Source organism: Uloborus diversus, chromosome 10 (assembly GCF_026930045.1).
Source record: "Uloborus diversus isolate 005 chromosome 10, Udiv.v.3.1, whole genome shotgun sequence".
Taxonomy (NCBI): Eukaryota; Metazoa; Arthropoda; class Arachnida; order Araneae; family Uloboridae; genus Uloborus; species Uloborus diversus.
This window is the reverse complement of record NC_072740.1, coordinates 111,613,591-111,638,181: the sequence shown is the minus strand read 5'-3', so window position 1 is coordinate 111,638,181 and position 24,591 is coordinate 111,613,591. Positions and strand designations below refer to the sequence as shown.

General features: G+C 34.2%; 1 protein-coding gene across 1 annotated transcript in view; it reads right to left on the bottom strand.

Moving 5' to 3' along the window:
• The window catches only part of LOC129231463 (CD9 antigen-like), a 66,749-nt gene that overhangs the window by 16,070 nt on the left and 26,088 nt on the right, over nucleotides 1–24,591 (bottom strand). The window lies entirely within an intron of this gene.

Genomic DNA, 24,591 nt, shown 5'->3' with positions numbered 1-24,591 from the left:
AAACCGTGATCCATAAGATACTCCTCAACAAGCCGAGCTCGCTGAGATAGTGCATTATAATCCATCAGAATGAAGCATTACCAATAGCACCAGTAAATGGGCGGACATATGAAGCAAGAATCTCATCCCGACATCTCAGACCAGTCAGAACTCCTCCATGGAACTCATGCAGGTCAGTGTGACCACCGAGCGAGATCCCTGCCCAAACCATGATTCCACCACTTCTATACCTGTGGTCTTTCAGCAGTTTTGGATTTATGGTATCTATTGCGCTGTTCCCTCCAGAACAGTAGCCGTCCTGAAGCACTCTCCAATGTAAATCTGGACTCGTCTGTGGACAGCACAGAAGCTCATTGCTGCCGGGTCCAGGAAACATGTTTTCTTGTCCATTATAAGCGGATCCTTCGCTGTAATCCTTTTAGGGGAACACACACCCAACTGGTCATCTTGCATACAGACCTGGATTGTGAAGACGGTTTCCAATGTGTTAGCCGAGATTCTTCTTCCTGTTGCTACAAAGTGGTCTGCAACGAGTTGCGACACAGTAGTGGTTCTTCTTCTTCGGGCCGAAAGAACTAGAAAACGGTCTTCTGCAGGTTTGTAGCTCGTGGTCGGCCTGGAACAGGTCTTCCGGACACAGAATCTTTGGATTGGTATCGATTCTAATGTCACTGAGCAACACTACGAGACACATTGAAACGTCTAGCAGCATCAGCCTCAGACAATCTCCTTTCCACTCATTTAACTGTTCTCCACCTTAACGAATCGGGTAAATGACGTCTCTGAGACATTTTCTAAACTCTATTGACTATTGTCACCGAAACTGCCAACAACAGTTGAAAATTAACACAATTTAAACACAAAACTACGAAAGCTCGATATTTGCATATTTTTTCTCACTCGTAAAAATATGTTCTTTTTTATAAAATGAAAGTGCTAGCAAATTTTTTTTTTATAAATGGATTTAAAGTTCGTTACTATCATTCATGCAAAGTATGCATTTTATTGTTACTGCCATTTTTTTAATAGTGAGCTTCGAAAAACATCTTATACCATAACTTCTTGAGGCCAGCGTATTTCTGGCAGTTATTAAGCTGCATAATATTCAAAGGCCTTACTGATGGATACAATGTTAATGCTTTCATATTTGTTCCTTACAAAATTTAACTGTAATTGTTTACTTCTTAAAAAATCATAATCTTTTTGCATAAAGCAAATCCAATTTTTTTTCAAAACCTGCTTTGTTCACTTCCGGCATTCGATAATATTATTTCAAATATACATTTAACTCAGCAGCTAAAATAATTCAATAAATGTCTAATAAATCAAGTGTATTTTGTCAAACAGTAAGGTATAGGGATTAAATAAAATACAGTAATTTTTTTAATTGAAAAATCACTAACTCATGCATTTTCTCTTCATTATTTAACTGAACAAGCGTAACAGAAATAAATTTGATCTTCCCGGTGAAGTTTGTTCGAAGTAAATCTAGGAGTGAGACCAATATTTGGACAAGGTTCTAGTTCCCCCGCAGAGACTAAAATTCTAGTTTTGCAATCAACGGGCCAAAAAACTGAAAAAAAGGGGGTGGGGGCTTTATGTTCAAAAAGTGGTGTGTAATGGTGGAAAACGGTGATCATATTTCGATTCACAGGATCTTATTTCATTGAAACCCACTGTCTCAGAGATATCTCTTCGCGCTTCTACGCCGCAGATCCGGGTTCGCTGTCCGGATTGGGCACTGTCGAATCCGCCTTTCACCACTTCAGCCTATAAAATGAGTGGCAAGCGATTTCAGAAACCCTGGGGGTTCCACGTTCGCTTGACCACCTAAACTTGCACCCCAGAGCCCTCGTAGTCATAAACTGAGATGGACACAGTAGACCTAATCCTTAAAACTAAGGCGTACCACTAAAAGATGACGTGAGGGGAGAAAAGTAGGCCCTGTCCTTCATGGACTGTTGCGTACCGAAGTTCAGTTTAGGATTCTTTCATAAAAGAATCAGTAAGAGTAGTATCAGAAAAATTGTTCATGCACCGCGGAGACGCTCTTAAGATACAGAGATCGTACAGAGTTCCTAAAATGAGATGACTTTAAACAGGCTTGAAGTATATGTGCACACGTTTATCAAGGGAACCACAGGAATAGTTTGATAAGAGTCACCGGGGGCAAATGCAAAGATGACACCTGTCATACTGTTGTCTTAATCTTTTAGTTCTTTTTGAGTTTTATTCACGCGACTTCTATATTCAAACAGTAGCTCATCGAACATCCGTCCGACTTTTTGAAGATGCTTTCCAAATGGCCCATTTTTTTCTTATGAAACGTACGAAGTCTTTCTGATGGGAGACATTGAAAATAGTTTAAATTATGGAGTGGTCAGTTTTTCCATTACTAAGTAAAATTGCTACAATTCAGTTTAAAAAAAAACCGCATGCTCATTCTCAGTTTGCCTGGTGATTATGGTTAAACTTATGAAACTTTTTTCAGTTCCACCGCTTTGTTCGGAACATATAAACATACAGAAAAGCCGCTCTATCTCTCTCATTCTTTATAATATCATTAGTAGTGATGCCACTGTGCATGTTGACAAAAAAGTTTTCATACAAAGAACTTTTTTGAATAGGTGCATTAGTTCTGGAACATATAAACATAAAAAATAAACCTCTCTTTGTAATACACTGCTCAAAACAATTAAAAGATATTGAGGTTTTGGGTTGATTTTGAACCTGGAGAACTTTTCGGAGGATTGATACATTATCGACAGACGTGGTAAACTATGTGAGACATAAAATACATTTGTATGGCAGAAAAAATACTTGTTTAAAAACTTTTGGGTACAAAAGGGAAAAAACGCACTTTGTGCGTGTGAGAAAGGCGAGAAAAAGTTAAGGGTCTTCTTAAAAGAAAATCCCTTTTAGTAGGGGGTATGGTAACCCCGGACGGCCTGCAGTTTAAAACACCTCTGAGGCATGGAATCAATGAGGCTATTAATGAGGGCTGGGGGTATTCTTCCCCACTCCTCCTGAAGAGCTCTTTCCAGTTCTTGGACAGTTTGTGGAGGTGGTAGGCTTCCGGAAACTTGTTGCCTAGAATGTCCCAAACTTTTCTATTGGGTTCATATCTCGAGAATACGCTGACCATTCCATTCGTATGATTCCTTCCTCCAAAAGAAAATCATTCATCAAGTTAGAATGATGTGGTCTGCAATTGTCGTCCATTAACATGAAGTCACCTGCAATTGCTGCAGGGTAAGGGACTACAATAGGTCTGAGGATCTCATCCCCACTTTGGCGACCGGTCAGAGTTCCATTCGGAAGGACATGCAGATCGGTACGCCCATCAATGGAGAAGCCAGCATGCACCATCGCACCAGCACCACCAAATCTCACACTTTCGGGCATGAACGCTGGATTTTTTCTAGTGCCACGTTTCCCTCAGATGAAAATACACCATTATCAGGATAAAGACAAGAACAGGTCTCGTCAGAGAAAAGAATATTGCTAAATTAATTTCTTCTCCAATTCACATGCTCTGTTACCCACTCCCTGTAGACCGACGCTGTCTCGCAGCTAATGTGACACACACCATTGGTCGACGAGAATACAGACCTACAGCGTGAAGGCAATTGTGGACAAAGAGCGAAGGTGTCGTTATAGTGGAGTGGCATTCATACTTCGGTACCTCCGAGCCGTTAAAGCTAAATAACGGTCTTTATTGAGCGTTATTGACCGTCTGAGACCTTGCTCTGATCTTCGGCCAGCATTTCCAGTCTCTAAAAAACGTTTCCATATCCTAGAAATTACACTTTGCAAAATTCCAATAGCTTCTGCTGCCTTGGCTTGTGTTTGGCTCCCCTCTAGCTTGCCAACCAACTTTAGAAGCTTCTCATTCCATTAAATGAGTTCGTTGAGGCATCTCACCCATCGAAACAACGCGCTTACTGAATGTCGATCATTCTTTTCTGCTTTGCCTTACAACAAGTTTAGAGCGAAGTCTCATTCGCCGACGCTAAAACGTCGTCTTCGGCGTCAAACTCAAAATTTGCATACTGCGGTGTTTGAAATTATGAAAAAATTGTATTTGTAACTCCCTTCTTCGATTCTATGCAAAAAAAAAATTGCTAATACCTTTTTTTGTACAAAGACTTACAATATCCTTTAATTGTTTTGAACAGTGTATTAGAAAAGAGAAAAAAACCTCAAAGGGGAGCACAAAATGCATGAAAAATTACAGCTTTTAAAAACAATTAATATCGTCTATCTGCTTGAACTTCAAAACTTGTTTGCTAGAAGCGAATCCCAGATATGATTCATTTGAATAAATTTTGATGTATTAACATTCTGCGACTCTTAATGGCTCGCAATATCCAAGGCTAATGGAATGCTACATACCGTATCCTCTGCAGCCTCAAATACACGTAGGGTTTTTGCGGATCTTATGCTGACATCGCGATTTTTTATTTATTTCCCATTCCTTGTTCCAATCCCCTAACGTTCAGCACAAGGGGAATCTTGAACTCTTTTAAAGTTATCAAGCGCCAAGCAGTGCTTGTGTTTACATGTATAAGAATATATCAGTACGAAACATTAACTGGTAGCGATGACAAACTATTGGTTTCACAAAACTAGAAGAAGTATATATATTAGGGTGGAGTGAAAAAAATGAAATTGAAAAATATGTAAAGCTTGTATGAGGAAAATTTGCCTCTTACCTAGTCTATTTATCATACAAAATTTCTGCTAAATCAAATAATATCTTTAGGTGCCCATTTGACTTTGAATTTTAAGTAATTAGCCTGATTTTTCACCAAACTGGCGAAAATGGAAGAATAAAATATAATTATCTATCATTTGAAACTTTGAGTATTTGAAATGAAACTCTTGATAAACAAATACTTAATATATAGTTAGTTGAATTACTTAGGCGATTGCGAAATCGCTTTCAAACGTGTATTAAGTGCGCTAATCGCACATGCTCTAACAGCGCCCTTTCTCATTTCGTTCACTGGTATTCACTGCGTTCTTCGTTCTAGTTGGTTGTCTCTTGCTCTTTTAAAGTAGTTTATTTAGTTTGAATTATTTCAAAGCATTAAATTATTACTTCAAATGTAAAGGAAGACGCTGTTTTTACATATAAACAACTTGAAAGGAAAAAAAAAAACAATTATAAGTCAAGATTTTTCTTTAGCATCATAAATAAGAATAAAACTTCCAAATGAAGTATAGGATGTACTCCGATAGATCAACGTCAATTCATATCAATGCTGCTTTAAAAGATAAATGAGTTTGGTAAGACCTCATCTTTAGTTCAATTTTAGTCTCCTTATCCGAAGAAAGCTATTTCTTCATTGCAGGGGAGGGTGGGGCAAGATGTGATACATAACCAAAAAACAGTTGTAGGGGCAAGTTAAACTCATTAGTCAATTAGAAAACTACGTCATTATTATCTCTCAAGTATTATAAAAGTATAAAATTTGACTCAATATCCTATTTCCAACAGAAAAATTTTGACGAAGGTTTAAATTAGATGAGTCAAAATCCCATCTTACCCTACCAGGTGGGGTAAGATGAGATTCAATGTTTGCATAAGTCATAAAGGTGAGCAGCTTCATCTTCCTCATCCTCTTGTCCTGCACACGATCAATGGGCCTATTTCTTGCATTCGCAGCACTTAGATTGGGAATATAAATGTCCACAGTAAAGGCATTCGACATCAAAAGGCTCAGACCACGATGAAGACTCGGATGGTTTCCCTTTAAGTACAGTTTTTTGTTTTTAATTTTCCAGTCTGGTATTCTTTTGTTTTTATCTTTTGACTAGCCAACTTTCGTTGCTGTACTAGTTGATGGGGTTAATGAAAAAATGTCTTTAAAATCCCTTTTTCACGTTTCGTTTCTTCTTTTTTTCCTCGGTCTTCTCCTCTTCCCTGCTTAGATTTTTATATTTTCTTCTCTTCTCTCTCCTTTAATTCTATTTTCTTCCGTTCCTTTTGAGCCTTCACCACAAAAAGTTCCGTTCTTTTAGTCCGCAAGAAGGTCTCCTTGTTTCAAAGAAAAAATAGTTTTCATGGAGCCCAAAGGCTTAACTAGATCTAAACTTGTGGTTTCATTATTCGTATAAATTTTTCCAGCTGTCGAAACCGTAAGAATACCTCTGTCCAATTGCTGCTTTTAGCTTCTTTCACTTTTCTATGAAGTGTAGCCCGTGGTACATTATAAGTTCAGGATGCTTTCTGAAATCCCATTTCTCCACTCATTATGCATTCAATAGCCTGTTGCATTGATTCTAGTTACCAAATTCCCATATTCGTCTTTCTTTTCACTATCTTAAGAAATCTGAAAATAAAAAACAAATCGCAATACATGTGGGGTAAGATTAGAGAGTATTCCATCATGCCCCTCGTATAATATCTCGTCTTGCCCCACTGACGCGATTTAGCGTGTTCACTGTCGACTCAAGTTCAGGTTAAAAATAAAATTACATTAAATCACTGTAAATTTATCCTTTAGAGTTGCGGATTACGATTATAGGAGAGTACAAACGATTAGTAAAATCGTACTCATCAAACTACACTTGGAAAGGTGTTCCAACAAAATAAGAGCATGGCGAAACGCAAGAAAATTGAGAGAAAAACTTTATGCACTACAAATGCAGCGCACAACCAGGTTGATTCGACCAACGTGGTTTCTGCTTCTCCCAACGCAACTACATGACTACTTTTCTGCTAGATATTAGCACCCACCTTGCTAAGAGCTTCAGTATCTCATCTTACCACCCCGCTATTCCATCTTGCCCCACCTTCCCCTAAAGAACTCAAAGAAAGGCTTCTAGGCTGCAAAGGAGAGTCAAATGGGACATGATTCAGTTGCTTAAACTTATCAATGGGAAAGATGTGGTTACATTTTTGCATAGAAAGCAGGACAAGGGGTCATTGTTTTTAGTTACTCAAATCTCAGACTAATCTGCAAATTAGGAAAAATTATGACTTTAGTAGGGCTGTGGGCACATGGAACAGCTTACCGGAAGCGGCTGTAATGAGTAAGGGATAGCTTTAATAGGACCATTGATCTTTATTGGGGCCTAATATACTCACTTAGGAGCAGCCTAACAGGGCCCAGAGCCTCTGGTCGTCACATTTGTATTTGTATTTTAATAATTGCCGAAGAAGATTCCTCCAAAGAAGTTGATCATTGCAAAATCATACAGAAAAGAAGAAAAATACCCATTGACATAAAAAGAAAAATGAGGAATAACACTTTTCATAAGAATATGCTGTACTTTGACAGTCGAAGGTGCACTGTTTTGATTCAAATTAAGGAATGAAAAAATAAAGATAGAAAGAAAACAGAATACCAAGTTGTTTCACTCTCATAATTAAATCGAAGAATGGTATCCGTGTCACTCCTATATGTCTGGTAGCTCGCATAACATTAAAATAAGCATATTAACTTTATGAAATAAAATATTAAAGTTTTTAAGTTACGTGATGTAGGTTAAGAGCGAACAGTGATCAACACAGGTTTTAACAGTGGAGTTATAAGGAAAATTTAGATTTTTATTGGGCGTTCTTTACAATGGTTTATTTATGAATCTCATACAAATGAGTTACAATTACCCTATCTACTGCAACATTTGAATGGAAATACTCGCTGGGACAAAAGAATATTGTTTATAAATTAAGAAAAAACTGGAGTCCTGTGAAAATATGACTATAGTTAACTTTTAAAAAGTAGATGTATCTTTGGCAGAGGTAGCGCCTTATGAACTTCGTACCGATCAATGGTATGTCTACAAAATGTGGAATGTAATTTCAAACTAAAATATTTCATTCTGCTTGTTAAGAAAGAATACAGTCATTGTAGAAGGTTAACGACAACAAATTGAACTTTTCGGTTATATATTTCGAGAAAATATCCGTCAGAGAACGTGAAAGTTTCAACAAAATATGTTGTTAGAATTCTATAATATTCAATCTAAATTATCACGTCGGATTGGAAGTAAATACTTTTACAATGCACAGTATAATAAAATAACGTAGTTATGCAAGAAAATATTCTATTGTCATTGCTGACCAATCAATATAAAACGCGAGAGGGAGCTGGGCCTTTAACAGCGTTAAAAGGGAAAAAAAATAGTTAAACTCGATAACTATGTTTAAGAATTCACGATTCCTACAATAAATTTCAATACAGACAACTATTTGACTTTAATTGACTTGAATTAAGTTGCATTTATAAACCTGACGCTGGTCTCACTTACAATGCTGAAGAAAAACCTTGACTTGTAATTGTGTTTTTTCTTATTTCTTCTCAAGTGGCCTATATGCAAAAACAGAGTTTTCATTTACATTTGAAATTATAACTCAATATTTTGAAATCATTCAAACTAAATAGGATGCTTGAAAAAAGAAAGACAACCAATTAGAAGAAAGAGCGCAGTTGATAGCAGTGAACGTAAGAAAAGGACGTTGGCAGAGCATGTGCGATTTACGCGCTTAATGCACGTTGGAAAGCAATTTCGCAATCGCTTAGTTCATTCAACTAACTATACATTAAGAATTAATTTTTCAAGAGTTTCATTTTATGCATTCAAAGTTTCAAATGAGAGGTAATTATATTTTATCATTCCATTTTCGCCGGTTTGGAGAAAAATCTGACTAATTACATAAAATTCAAAGTCAAATGGGCAGCTAAAGATAGGCGATTTAGCTGAAATTTTGTATGATAAATAGACTTAGTAAGAGACATTTTTTCTGCATACAAGCTTTATACATTTCTCAATTTCATTTTTTTTTTCACTCCATCGTAATAATTATGCATAATTTATAGCCTATGTCATTCAGTAAGAACGCACCTTTCATGTAGTGAAAGAATTTTTCAAATAGTTGCAGTGGTTCCGGAGATTACCTCGAACATATAAACATACACTGTAAAAAGATTCAGAAACGTTCATGGAAAATAATGGGCAGCTGATATGCCCAATTTCTACCAGTAACATATCTTGCAAAACCCAGGAACGTTTTCCGCCAAAGTTCAGTAACCTTCCTGACATTAACCTGGAAAATTCAGAAATCTTCTCGTTAAAAGCCAGTCGTGTCTCTGGAAAATTTGAGTAAACTTAGGGAGTATAATATAATAGCTTGTCATCTTCCTCACTTATCAAGGAAGTTCCAAGAGCATTATCGCAAACATGGCCGAAGCTATGCCAGGGTTGCAAGTAACGAGAATTTCACTCGGCTGCAATTCTGGCAAAGTAGAGCCCCTTGAAAAAGACAGGCTGACTTATCCGACATTTTGGTTCCAAGACAGAGTTGGATCCAACCTCGTTTCTAGTATTTATAAATACGTCATAATATTCGCTGGTTGCTAAGTCGTAAAATAATTGATGATAAGTTGAGTAAAATGTCACTTTAGGTAAATTTTGAAAGATAACTTCGTTTACAAATTCAGCTAAAATGTATCGGGAAATGTTTACGGTAATAAACCTCATTTTCATACCTTATTTGTTTTTAATTTGTATTAATTAAATTGTATTCATCCACAGAATAAAATAATCAAACATCAATCGGGCAACACACCTAAAGTTTAGACACCAGTTTTCCGCAATGAGGCTTTTGTACAAATGTTTATTTTTTTCGCCCGATAATTTTGGAAACAAAATGTCGGATAAGTCAGCTCCCCTTATATAGGAGCCTTATGGCAAAGCAACGCAGTCCATACGTAATCGCTCCCTTTGGGAGTTTAATTAGCATTGACAAGCCGTAATCAAACTGAAGCCGATTCACATTTTAAATATGCTCGGTTAATCTTAAAACTGGGAGCTAAAACTATTTTTCACAACAGTGAAAAGTCTGCATTCGTGCAACTTGTAGCCATTCAGGAAACTTTTTGACAATAATACTTGATTTTTTCAGAAATTGGATAAAAACGTTTAAAATCCTGAAACGTTACACGGAAATACTCAGTAACGTTTCGGAATTTTTTTTACAGTGCACAAAAATCCACCCTCTCTCTTTATTATTTTAGTATAAATATGTGTTTTAGTCAAAATGATTCAGGATTTTTTATAGTTATATAGTGTTTACTCTTTTTATCGTTCTTAATTCTTGAACATTTTTTGTCGAAATTTTAAAAATCAGCAGGAGATTAAAAGTGAGTTTAAAAAGATGTACTTTTCTACACTGTAAAAACGATTCAGAAACGTTCCTGGAAAACAATGGGCAGCTGATGTGCCCAATTTCTGCCAGTAACATATCTTGCAAATTCCAGGGACGTTTTCCGTTAAATTTCAGTAATCTTCCTGCTATTATCCTGGAAGCTTTCTGAAAAAATCAGAAATTTTCCCGTTAAAAACCTGTCGTGTCTCTGGAAAAATAGAGTAAACTTAGGAAAGTATAATAAATTAGCTTGGCATTTTCCTGTTTTATCAAGGAAGTTTTAACAATATTATTGCAAACATGGCCAAAGCTACGCCAGAATTGCAAGTAAGTAAAGAGACGCTCACTCGCCTACAATTCTTGCAAAGCTACGTAGTCCATACTTATTTGCTACTTTGGGTGCTTAATTAGCATGGACGAGCTGTGATTGAACTGAAGCGGATACATATTATGAATACTCTCAGTTAATCTTAAAACTGGGAGCTAAAAATATTTTTCACATCAATGCGAAGTCTGCATTCGTGCAACGTGTAGCAATTCAGGAAACTTTTGACGATGAAACTTGATTTTTCCAGGAAGTAGATAAAAACTATTAAAATCCCAAAACGTACGAAATACCCAATAATGTTTCGGAATTTTTTTACAGTGTAAGAAAAAAAAATCCTTAAAAAAAAAAAAAAAAAAAAAAAAAAAAAAAAAAAAAAAGCTCTTGCGCATGAGAAATTATTTGGAGTGGAGAAAAATGATGATTGATGAAGGGATTTATTAGCTTTACTTTCTTTATCCTTCCAACCCTATTTCCTATTTCGTTTTTATTTCTCGTAATGGAAAGTTAAGTAAGAATTATGTGTGCTTATAAGATAAAATATATTGGGAATTCGGGAAATAGCATTGTTGAACAGTAAAGATATTTATCAATTTTGAATTAAGTTTAAGATTGTGCTGTGAGCTTACCATCTAAAGTTCTGTGTGTCTACTACGGACAAAGCTGTTTTGGAACTTTCTAACCATCTAATAGTTCAGTTGACTTAGCGTTTATGATCCAAAAAAAAAAAAAAAATACCCCCATGACTCTTTAAAACTCTCAAACGTGTTATAATGCATCATCGTATTTACAAAATCCACAAACATTTTGTAATGAAACTAATAATGGTATCAAGATAAAACGTTTTTTATTTTTTGATCTTGATGAAATAATTAACACCAAAGCTTAAATGCTAGTTTACTATTTTTCAGAACTTTCTTAAAAGTCTAGATTATTATGTAACGCAGTATCGCATTCACAAAAACTGTAAAATATTTTTTTTCCAGTTTCTGTTGATGTAAGCTCATCCATAATAATAAATATTTATTTGTTTATTTATTTATTTGAGCAAGGTGAAACAATACAGTTAACATCAAAACTAAATGCCATTTTAATACTTTGAAGAACTTCTTTAAAACTCTAAAACACGACGTAACGCAACAACGTATTTAAAAAACCCACACTAAAAGAATCCGAAACGTTACTGATTATATCCGTGGAACATTTTGGGATTTCACAGGTTTTTATCAAATTCCTGAGAAAATTAAGTATCTTTGTCAAAAAGTTTCCTGAATCGCTAAAAGATGCACGAATGCAGACTTTTCACTGATGTGAAAAATGTTTTCGCTACCAGTTTAAAGATTGACTTAGCGTGTTTATTAAGTGTATCGGCTTCAGTTCGACTACGGTCCGTTTCGCTTGACTAATCTCCCTATCAGAGCAAATAAAGCAAGATTTGCAGGCAATTTTGCCTTGGTTGCCTTAATGCTTCTAGAGTTATTTTTGGCAACAGAAGTAGTTCTAATCAGTTAACTTAAACTTTCCTAGTTCGTCTTGAAGGTTCTCGAGACATGACTGGCTTTAACAGGGGAGTTTTCCCGATTCTTCAGGAAGTTTCTAGGATAATTTCAGACAGGCCACTGACTTTTAGTGGAAAACGCTTCTGGTTTTCGCAAGATATGCTACTGACAGAAATTGGGAATATCAGCTGCCTATTATTTTTCACGAACATTTCTGAATTGTTTTTACAGTGCATAAAAATTGTAATCATGCTTATATGATATCAATCTCACCCACGCTTAAAAATACAGTTGATATGAAAACTGAAATTGCAATTTACTTTTCGAGTCTTTATTTTTTTATAATTTGGAGCTGTGAATTACACACAATACTGCACCTAAAATACTTATAATTTTCTCGGTTATTTTGGGGCAAATTAGAGTTTGCTAACACACGTTTTGTCAATCCAAGGAAAAAATTAACCTTTCCCAAAATCTTACTAGTAGTAAACAAGTCTAAATAATATGTCTAATTAATCTAATTTTTACAGACACCAAAAATCTATTTGCTCTTGCCTTAAATGCTTTCAAGTAACTCTGATGCTCAAGTGTCATTTTCACTGTAAAAATGATTCAGAAACTTTCCTGGAAAATAATAGGCAGCTGTTGTGCCTAATATCTACCAGTAACGTATCTTGCATAAACCAGATACGTTTTCCGCAAAAAGCTAGTAATCTTTCTGAAATTTTCCTTGAAACTTTCTGAGGAATTGGGAAATATACCATGGTAAAGTCAGTTATGTCTCGAAAACAATTAGAAGGTTCAATTTAATTGATTTTTTTTTTCTTTCCAATGGGGCTGTATAAGAGACCGACCTCAAGAGGCGTCTGGGCCATAACCAGACCAAGTGCGCTCCCCAACAATGCATCAATCCTTCGTGTGTCACCATTAAGGCGCTGATGCATGACACAGTAGTGTTTTTGAGCCCAATCTCCACCAGATGGAGGCACCTGGGCTCTCATTTAATGCAAAATTGCACTAGGAGTTTAATTTAGTCGAGGGATATTCTAAGCCAAACGAATACCAAATTGATCTTTTACATGCCGCATAATCTCACAACATGGACGCTGAAGATTTTCTGCATCTCGAAAATCCACCGACTGGCCACCCAGGTCAGAACCTCGGTCCCCAGGCGTAGAAGGCCAGTGCCTATCCATCATGCCACCAGCCGGCTTTATGTAATTGATTATAACCTTCCTGATTTCCCAAGAAAGTTCCAGAAGCATTAGAGCAACCATGGCCAAGCTATGTGAAAATTTCAAGCATGAACCAAGCTTATTTTTTTGCCTGCATTTCCTGCCTTGCGAAGCTGCAGCTATCCGGGGACTTATTCGCTTCCGTTGGGAGCTCAATCCGATACACTAAGTAAATACACTCATTTAATCTTCAAACTGGTTGCTAAAAATATTTTTCACAACAGTGAAAAGTCTGCATTCGTGTAACTTGTAGCAGTTCAGGAAACACTTTTGCGAAGATACTTGATTTTACGTAGAAATAGGTGAAAGTCTGTGAAATCCCGAAACGTTCTACGGAAATAACCAGCAACGTTTCGGAGTTTTTTTACAGTGTTGCACATCTTTAAATTATTTTAAAATATCAAACTTTCTAATTTTTAAACTATAATAATTATTTTTCTCGGCATCAGTTTAAGAGGATGAAATGCGCCCTTCAATATTGGGTTCCTTAGAAGGTGCAATGCAGTTTTGTTTTAAATTTTAATTACAAAAGTTCAGTAATGAAAGTAAACTTTGAAGGAAAATATTTTAGAATAAGAAATCTAAAACTGATGTGCTTCAGGATTTTTCTGAAAAGACTATTTACAGGAGAAAATCACCTCCAGCACTCAACTTCTTCAAGTGAATATTAATTTTTCCCCCTTCATAACTAGTATCTGATTGAAGGAATTTTGTGTTGAAGAGGTTGTATGATAAATTTCGTAATTTTTCGTAAGCGGGTCAATTCTTTATCTTTAGTAACTCAGATTACCTTTTTCAAATCATGAATTTTTCCGAAAGACAAAACAACAGCAGAACTATAGTAATAAATTATATAAGTTTTTTGAGTCACTAAATCTAAATATGAATAATGTTCTCCTTATCAGTCCAGCTTTAAGTTTACTTCAAGATATGAAATTGAGAAAAAGTAGTGTAGCAAACGCAATCCTAGTATATTGAGGCTCTTGAGATCGGATAAGTTTTAATTTTTAAGTCACGAAATTCCAAACGTTAAGCTCCGAACCCTTGGTGAATCAACAACTGATTATATCATAGTCGTTTTTTTTTAACACACATCCTAATCTAATCTACTCCAAAATTTAACAATATGAAGAGGGTCGACAGTGTGGTGTAGTAGTTAGACGCTGTTTTTTTTACGATGAAAGGCGCAGGTTCGATCCTGGCTCCAGCGGGTGCATTTTTAAGATGTATGAAATCGACAGCGTCCTTGTTGTATGATTATGCGGCATGTAAAAGATCCCTCAATTACTCGCTTCACTTTGAGTACTCTTGGTAAATTTTAATTCGCAGTTAAGTTTCGTATCGAATAGAATGATGTGCTTCCATTTACATAGATCAAGCCATATAAGGTGCCCATACTAAAGAAATTTTTAAATTTAAGTAGCAATGGATATTTTTCCCCTATTTGGTATAAGTTATAATTTGAGTATCTTCGTACCACCATTTTGATTTTTTCTTTCCATTAATTCAATTTAATTGGTTAGCGATTGATTGTCAACAAATATGACACCCAAAACGATTCCTAATCTTTAGTATTCGACGATCTTAATTGTATCAAAAATGACAGTTATCATCCTAGGATAGTTTTTGTTAAGTTTATAGATAAAGAGATGCACCTTCTGTAATATTTTTTTCTATGCTCTCTTTATCTGTTTTAAAAGTAAAACCGATAAGAGTGGAAAAGTAGATTTCTTACATTTCAATTATCTGAACCCTATTCGGTATTTTCTTAAAGGACCGTAAGACAACATCTGCTAATAAAATAGCTGATTTTTAGAACATTTTTGACTATGTTTTTACGAATAAATGTTTAAATGAATGTAATTTTCGGCAACATATGTATCACATGTAGCATGAAAGTGTATTGCCTAAAATAAAGGCAAAACTGGAACTGTACGAAAAATGGAAATTAATTCTCACAGCTGACGTTCACGTAACACCATTATGAAGAATGAAATGCGGGTACTTGAAAATTGTAAGGCAAAAACAAGAGTATTTCAGGATTGTCAGGACATAAAAAAAGTCCTTAAACTTATTTCATTGTTTCACTTATCAGTTGATGTTTAACTGTTTCATGAGCATTCATTAAGGGTTTATTTTTAATACAAAAATTGATGGGTGAAGTATTATTAGTTTTGTTATTTTAATTTTTCTGTTTGGATTAAGTTTGAGTATTCTCAATGTTGCAACATGCTTTATATATCAATACTTTTATCGGCCCCTACTTCTAGCTTGGTGCTTTAAGATCACCTCATAATTTTCATAAAGAAAAAAAATTCTTGGATCAATTGGTAACTAATAACAAAAAAGGTAGCAACTAAGTTAAAAGCGTGTGCTGGATACAAGCAACTGGCTAAATATTTGAATTTTCATATCTAGTACACATAATGTATTTTTAACAACAATGATATAAAAATTTGCTCAGCAGAAATTAAAGAAATTTGTTGTTTTCTCTTTTTTTTTCGAAAAATCGTAATGCTGAAAAATCCTTAATCGGCCGATTATCAACAGCCGGTAAATAGGTAATTGGTAAACAGTCAATTTACTTATCGGCGTATCTTTAAACTTAATTAAACTGAAGAAATTTTATACCTTTAGTTAACTATAAATAGCTTTTCAACATCAGGAACTATTTGAGTTGTCTAACAGTTTTAAGTCTCTTAAATTAAGTTCCACTTAGAAAGAATCGTGAAGACTGTGACACTCCAGATCATAACCGTTCGCATCATTCATTTTTGACCACAAACCAGATAGATAAAATTACTAACATAATATCAAAAGATTAAATCAAAGTTATACTGAAATAATTTTAAATTAAAGAGAAAATTCAAGGGATGCACGAGTCCGCAGACGATTTCACTAAAGATTCGACAATTTCTTTTGGTCGCCAGTGGCAAGTAGAAACAGATTTACTATTCCCTACTCCTTTCTTTCTAATTTCCTTATTTTTGTAAATAAAAGAATAACTAAACAAAACATTTCAAATTGTTACTAACATATCTAAAACTAAAAACTTATCACTTTAAATGAAGACTTAAAAACTAATTAATGACATTAACTTGTGATAAAATAGGCAGAATTAGGAAAAGGGGCGAATAGGGGACGAATAATATCAATATTTTTTGTCGTCACGTTTATTTACTCAGTCGCCATGTGGCGAGTGACAACCACTCGGCTTGATATTTTGGGTTAATGCTATTTTTCTATTTTTCATGTTATGTCCGTTGCTAAAATCTCATTAGTATTGCTAAAAGTAAGCGATAAGGAAGACTGTTTTTAAGACGCAAAATAGGTTTTAAAAATAGATTCATATGCCGTGATAAAATTGGAATGCATCAATTGGAAATACATCTCAAAATAACGGTTGGAAATTAATTTCCAACAGTTTTAAGAATGCTTCAGGAAATTTAACCAACATTTTGTGAAACCTTCAGATGATTCCTCTTTCCATCAAAACTATTAATCCAGAGATTTGAGAAGTTTTTTATCTTTCTTTCAAGCAATGAGGGGGAGAGGGAGGGGGGGGGGCATGCTTCCCTTTCTCTGCGTTTGCCAGTACGTGAGATATCTTACGAATGAAGCGATTTGGGGTTTGACCATGAATATAGCGCAATGTGGTGTTTACAATTTTCGTTATTCTTGGGGCAATAACCACTTGTCCGTTGCGAGGCTAAAGAGATAAAAAAATATTTTATCTCGGTTTCACCTAAGCATTGCTCGCATTGCGCCTTATCTGGGTGACAGAACTGGAAGGTATGTGTAGATACATCCCATTATTCAGTTTGAACTAGAAGATAACAGACTGTTCTTGAGGGCTTTCTGTTAGAATCGGGAGTTTTTTCCTTCTGAGTCATTAAAGGTGCTTTGGAGTAGCTGCTGCTGTTTATTTTAACGTGCATTCAAATGAGCTTCGTAAATGCCGCTAATAAGTGCATTAATTACCGCTGCTTACTTGAACGTGCATTCAAATGAGATTCGTAAATGCTGCTAAGTGTGTAAATTACTAAGCATATCCTGCCGACAGCCAAAGTGGTAAATCACAAAAATTTGAAAGGAAAAAAAAAACTTATAGAATTAAATTCAAAATTTAATGATGTTTCTTACCACAAAACTCTGAATGTTTAGTTTACTGAAGTAATGCGTGGTGGTGTATAAATGATATAGCCAAAAGTGACACTTCAATAAAATTTCATAATTTGGAAGAAAATTTTTCAAACTTTATTTATATACATTTAATTTAGACTACAAAATCCACCAGTAAGTGTAGCAAATACTTTGCACCTACTGTAGCATTTAAGATGAACTCGGCTTAAAATTGCATTTCTAAAAAATTCCATTCTTTTCTTTCCCCTGAGATTTGCAAATATTTTTGCCGGTGAATCATATGTAGGGAAATGTGGGGCAAAGTGAAATGGTTAAGGTGAGTGATTTTTTTCAAAATGAACAACTTGAAAATGTTGTTTTGAAAATTACAGTGCATAAAGAAATAACATTGTATTTTATAATAAAACTTGCACTTGAAATAGCATTTTTCATTTTTGGCAGTAAAATTGAACCTAAAAAAAGTACAAATTTTTTCACTTAATTTTTTTTTATGGGGCAAAGAGAAAAATAAAATATTTTTTCTAAATGAAATATTTTCTATTCGGTTATAAAAAATATTTTTGATCAAATTAATCAGTAAGCAGAAGGTTGGATGAATAAATGGAAAGATAATGAAACAATAAACGATTAATTAAATTAATTAATTAATTAATATATGAAGGGAAAAATGATTCTGTAAAAGAGTGAATGAATAAGCAAATAAGTGAATGAAAGAATAAATAAAAGGGTTACCAAATGGAGTATTTTTTGTAAATGAGTTAATTAATAAATACGTAAGTGATTTATAAAATGATGGAATGTGTGAACGAAGTAAACTATTTCACTTTGCTCCGCATGTACTTGGTTAGTTCTACAAAATATTTAAAATACAAATAAGCTTAATATTGAATAAACAAATACTGAACCGAAAATTAGAAGTTCTCAATTAATATTTTAAATGCTAATATAACAAGAACTTTGTCACTTTATAATAATAAGAATATTATACAACTTACAGCAAAATATTAAAGTATGAGTATCAATTTTTGAAAAATTGCCTGCATCATCATATGCTTTAATCTTCGGTGGTATTCTTTTCTTGACTGGAATAGACTACACGTACGTCTACATAGTTAAAACATTACCAGATAGGTGGCGCTAAAAGCAAAGTTAAGAATTCAACATTTCCCTTAGCATCGCTATTTGACTTTGCCCCACATTCCCCTACGTAGAAAGATTTTTGACACTTTTCTGAATGCATCTTCAAATGTGAATTGATTTTATGGTACATAATCTTGGAACAATGATTTTATTTTTCAAAACAGCACATAAAAATTTTATGAAATGTTAATAGTAAAGGAAAATATTTTCGCCTCAAATATTTTTCGGTAATTTTTTCAGGAAAAATCATTGCGTTTAAATTATGAAAAAACGTTTAAATCCTATCCGCATTGATGGGATTCAAATCATTTAGAGACAGGAACATAATGTTTTCTAGATTTTTTTTTTCTCTGAAAGCGGATAATCTGTTGAATGAAAACGTAAACAACTCTTTAATTGAAAAATTCTTCACAAGAAATTTAATGCATTATAATACTTAATAAAAAATCTTATTCTCCAAAACATGTTTCGACACGATACTCCAAAAATGTTTACGCAAAAAATAACAATGAACATTGCATTAAAACGTACCATACAATAAATTTAATAAATAATACTTAATACTTGTGACATACTTATTCCCACTAACAATTAAGTTTTTTATCCGAGAAATTTTCATTATTAAACTTTAACTTTTTAATTCTTGTCTAGTTTCACTTTGCGAGAGGTCAATTTCTCATTTTAGCTCTATATTTTTAAACCCTGGTATGTGGAACTAGAAAAATTTTGAGAACTGGCACGTGGGCACCGATGCGTACCGGCTGAATACCAGTACTGAAGTACCAAGTGACCAGTACCAGTACCAGTACCAAATGAACCTAAGGCTCACAGCTAAGTGGTGGGGTGTGTGCGGAGAAAAGTACCAGTACCAAGTGGCATTTATTGTAGTATCATGTAGGAATCACGTTCGTTACTAGTTTTAAAAAACTGATATCTAGTTAAATGATATTTTGTCATTTTAAGCATAGTTATAAAAAAATATATATATGCATTGTTAAAGTAATGAAGTTCAACTCGGTATTTTTTCAATTTTTTAATATCAAAGAATGTTAAAAATGGAAATATCAAAAGATAGTTGATTTACAGTTAGCAATTTTTTATTTTAATCTAAATTGTGTTAAGATTCCATCGCAACGTGTTTTTAAGTGAAAATCAAAAATTCGCCCCGGTTGCTGGAAAAAAAATGCTTTAACAGTTATCGTTTCAGATTTATCATTAGCGCTTATCATTTGCATTATCTACTAAGAACTCTTCTTGATAAATACAAATCTTAAACTTTACAGGAATTTATATTATAGATGTGGCTAGAGAAAATCGTTTCAAAAAAAAAAAAAAACCTTTATTTTAACAAAAATAACATTTTTTATGTAAAATGAATATGAAAAAACGCATATTTTAAAGACTTTCCTGTTCAAAGAAAACTAAAAATTACTGGAAAAGTCATATTGCATGTAACTCTTCATTACAGGTGTTTCTACAGGTCCTCTTTTTAAGTAAAGCTACAGAAGATGCTCCTACTGCAAAGACTTAGACGATTAAGTCATGTAATAATTTCTAGATGTAATTCAGAGCTGTTAAACCCATTGAAAAAGTAAGCCAAAAACGTACAGTTTGTATCTCAAAATATGCAAAAATATCTTGTGCATTTAGTCTTGCCTTAGGAGTTGCAAATATTGCACATCTTGCAAAAAACAGGAACGTTTTCCGCTAAAAGTCAGAAATTTTTTTGAAGAATTGGGAAATATCCCCCGTGAAAGCCAGTCAGGTTTTGGGAACCTTCAAGAAAAATTAGGTAGGTGTAATTTCATCAATTAAAACCTTCCTGAACTACCAAGAAAGCTACAAAAGCATTTAAGCAACCATGGTTGAGGTAGAATTGCAAGGGACCAAGAATATCAATCGCCAGCAGTTCTTGCTCTGCAAAGTTGCAACTATCCAGTGACGTATGCGCTCTCAATATTGGGAGCTCAGGCAATCTGGACGAGCCATAGTAGAGCTAAATCGGATACACTTAATAAACACGCTCAGTCAGTCTTTAAAATAGCAGCTAAAAATATTTTTTACTACAGTGAAAAATCTGCATTCGTGTAACTTGTAGCAATTCATTGCAACTTTTTTGCATTGCAAAGACACTTGATTTTATGGGGAGAAAGATGAAAACTAATGAAATCCCGAAACGTTCTATTGAAATATTCAGTGACGTTTCGGAATTTTTTCAGTGTAACGTACATGCGACGGTAGCTAAAGCAGAATATTAAGCAAATGCCGAACAGTACATTTTCTTGTTATTCTGCGACAAAGATACAATATCGAGAGGCTGCATTCTCCCCTCGTGTGGGACCTAGTCAATCTGGAGGGATCGTTCTCATAAAAACTTGTTTTTTCACAGGAAACGCGTAAAATCCATTGAGAAGTTATAGATGGAGAGAGTGCAACCCTACTATCGCGATACGCCAACAGTATCGTGTGACCTGGGGAGCAATTTCGAGTTGACCGTAACCGCTGAAGAAGTTTTCAATAGCTGAAGCCATGCATGATAACAACCTTTAACTGTAGAAGGGAAAAATTAGATTTATAGTAATAGTGCAGTATTCTAGCATTGTAAACTGTGAGGAAAAAGCCACACCAGGAGGTCCAGTAACTTTTCCCTAGCATGTACGAATGTTTTTTACTTCTAAATAAAGAAAAAATAACATTTATATGCATTCAACGAGTACATATTCCACAGTTGCCTATAATTTTTAAATTTTTGTACTTATTTTACCTATAAAAGTTATAAAACATTATATATCTTGAGTGCAAATAACATTTCAGTTCGACAGAAGCAATTTTTACTTAACTAGTAATTATTTTAACGGCTCTTAAGCATTTTGTGTACATTTGCTTTGTTGGCGAGTATCTTCTCGCCAAGCTCCTGTGAACAGCAGATGCGCAAGAATCAAGATTTGCTATTTTTATGCTTCAATTTAAATACTAGTTTACCTGCGTATGAAATCATTTCAAAACATTGATTACAATACATATGAATCCATAAATTTTCAGGCAATAACAGAACACTTTTAACTATTTGTACATGCCCGTCATTTCAGGGAATAAACATCAAAATACATGAAAAATGCAATTACATTATATTTTAAAATCCGGTAAGAAGTGGGGAGAGGGAGTTTTAATGATAGGTCTGTATTTGTATCTGTTATTTGATTATTTATTTATTATTATGCGGTAAAGGAGTTGGAGCCAGAGTTGCTCTGATTTGTAGCCCCGACTTCATAATAAGCACCGTCTCGTCGTCTGAAAAATATTTAATGCCAAAAGAGCGATTGCGTGTCAAAACGCGACAACTTCCCAGCCAAACAAGTCACCTGACTTGGGAAACATTGGGTCCCAAGCTTACTTCACTGAGACATTTGCTATGGCTCCCTCCATTAGTATTCCTTCTCAATGGTAAAATCCCAGAACGTTGGCGGAAATAATCTATGACAGGTTTTAGTTTTCTTACAGTATACGGCATCACCAGCTAGGAAGCGAATTTTTTCAAGGAGTTGTGAAGTGCGGCTCTCTAGTTTTCCCACTTTCAATCCCTGCAACAACATTTGACGCTTTGCTTTTTAAAGGAATGTTGTCAATCTGTGTGTGTCATATTTTCCCATTTATTTTATTTATACAAAAAAAGTGGAAAAGCGAAAAAGTGGAAAAGTGTGAAAATATTATTTTTCATGTGATGTTTTGTGCATTGTTGGTATTGTCTCGAAAAAAAAATTGTAGAATTGATATCAATCACAATTTCTAAGAAATAATAAATTATTTCAAAACCAAACTAAAATGTGTGTGTACCACATAAACATAAGTTAACCTCTTCCGTGAGTTTACGAGAAGAAATTAAAACAGGAAAACATAAGAATAATTTAAATAGAAAGAAACGATGTTTCGCAAAGTCATTGAAAAGCTATGGGCATGATCACGAAGAAAATCCTGCTTTTGGCATCTTAATATTTATCAATATGATAGATGTATCTACCAAAACTGCTATATTTGTTGATACTTAGTAAGATCGTTATTTGTCAAAGCCCTGGACTAGCTACTTTAGTAAACACGCCCATCACTGAATTATCGAAGAAGTCGAATATAAGCTCTAAGTAGTATAGGGAACCGGTTATTCATTGGTAAAGGAACGTTTCAAATGCCAAGGTTTTATTTTAAGCATTAGCTTGCGTAAGATTTATTGATTTAATTCAATCATTTTTGATGCCTTTGTAGCAGGCAAACTTAGATGTATAATAATGTAATTCGATTCATATTTCATATAATTGGGCGTTTTATTTTGGTTTCTTCTCTTTTGATTTTAATGCAGACGATATCTTAATAGGGGGGAACCTTAGAACTATCTTCTGCTACTGAAATAATGAAACTAAATAATACCAGACTATGGTATGAAAAATCTGGCAATAAAAGAAGGGTAAAGAATAATATATTAACTGTTGAGTGCAAAAGTGGTGTAAGTAAATAAAACAAGATTTTGAGTACATCTGGCAATAAAGAAAATGAAAATAATAATAAATTAACAGTTGATAGCAAAAGTGGTACAAGTAAATAAAATAGGATTTTGAATAAAATAGGATTTTGAGTAAACTAGACAGTAAAGGTAAGATAAATAATAATAAGTTAACAGTTAAGAGGCAAAGTGGTGCAAGTAAATAATGCAGGATTTTGAGTAATTCAACGGCCTTTGCACAAGATACTACTGCTGTTCCGTTTTACGACTGCTGTCAATAGGTAAATGGTTGAACCTAGATTTGCACCACTTACACATGAAGTAGGGTGAGGTTAAAACCAATTTCGGATGGTGTAAATAAAAATCATAATAAATGTGACTTTCCCCACTTTTGAGTTCAATGTAACAAAAACATAGTGAAAAGAACTTGAAAATTTTGTAAAATAGGAAAATTCGTATTTTTGTGTTTATTTTAAACAAAAACATAAAACCATTACAAAAGTAATTTTTTTCATTTTCTTTTCGTGAATTATTTTAAATAAAGAGTGCATGTGAACACCTTAAACTAACATGTGTTTCACAAAATGGTTTCGTTGTCTGATAAACGTGAGTACTGTTTTTTTATCACAAGTGAAAAAAAAACCGTTTATAACCATTTTTATACTTTAAATCAAATTGTCTTATGATTCCCCTGACATGTTTTCAAGTGAAAAATCAAAAAGTTGCTGAGGTTGCTGGAAAAAACTACTCTAACAGTTATCATTTCAAGTTTTATCATTAGCGCTTATCATTTGCATTATCTACTAAGAACTCTTCTCGATAAAATCAAATCTTTAGGGTTCCAGGAATTTTCTATTATAGATGTGGCTATAAGAAATAATTGTAAAAAAAAATCTATATTTGAACCAAAATAATATTTTTAATGGAAAAAAGATACGTCAAAACGCATATTTTTAAAGACTATCCTGTTTGAAGAACACTAAAATTGCTAGTAAATATCAAGAATTTTACTCGCCTACAAATCATGCGGTTCTGGCAATGCTACGTGGTCCACGAACTTATTCGTGCCCTTCGGGACCATAAAAATTCTGGACGGGTCGTGATCGAACTGAAGCCAATGCACTTTGTAAATACACTCAGTTAATCTTTAAACTGGGAGCTAAAAATATTTTCACAAGAGTGGGAAATCTGCATTCGTACAACTTGTAGCTATTCAGAAAACTTTTTAACAATGAGACTTGATTCTCCCAGGAAGCGGATAAAAGCTATTTAAATCCCGAAACGTTACACGGAAATACGCAGTAACATTTCAGAATGTTTTTACAATGTAGAAGTTTAGATTATTAAATCATGCATTTATTTCTACACATAGTTCGGAGATTCCAAACTCATTAAAAAGCAAGTATACACTGTAAAAACGATTCAGAAACGTTCCTGGAAAATAATGGGCAGCTGATGTGCCCAATTTCTTCCAGTAACATATCTTGGAAAAATCAGGAACGCTTTCCGCTAAAAGTCAGTAACCTTTCTGAAATTAACCTTGAAACTTTCTGAAGACATGCTTCACCTGCCCTGTTAAAGCCAGTCACATCTCTAGA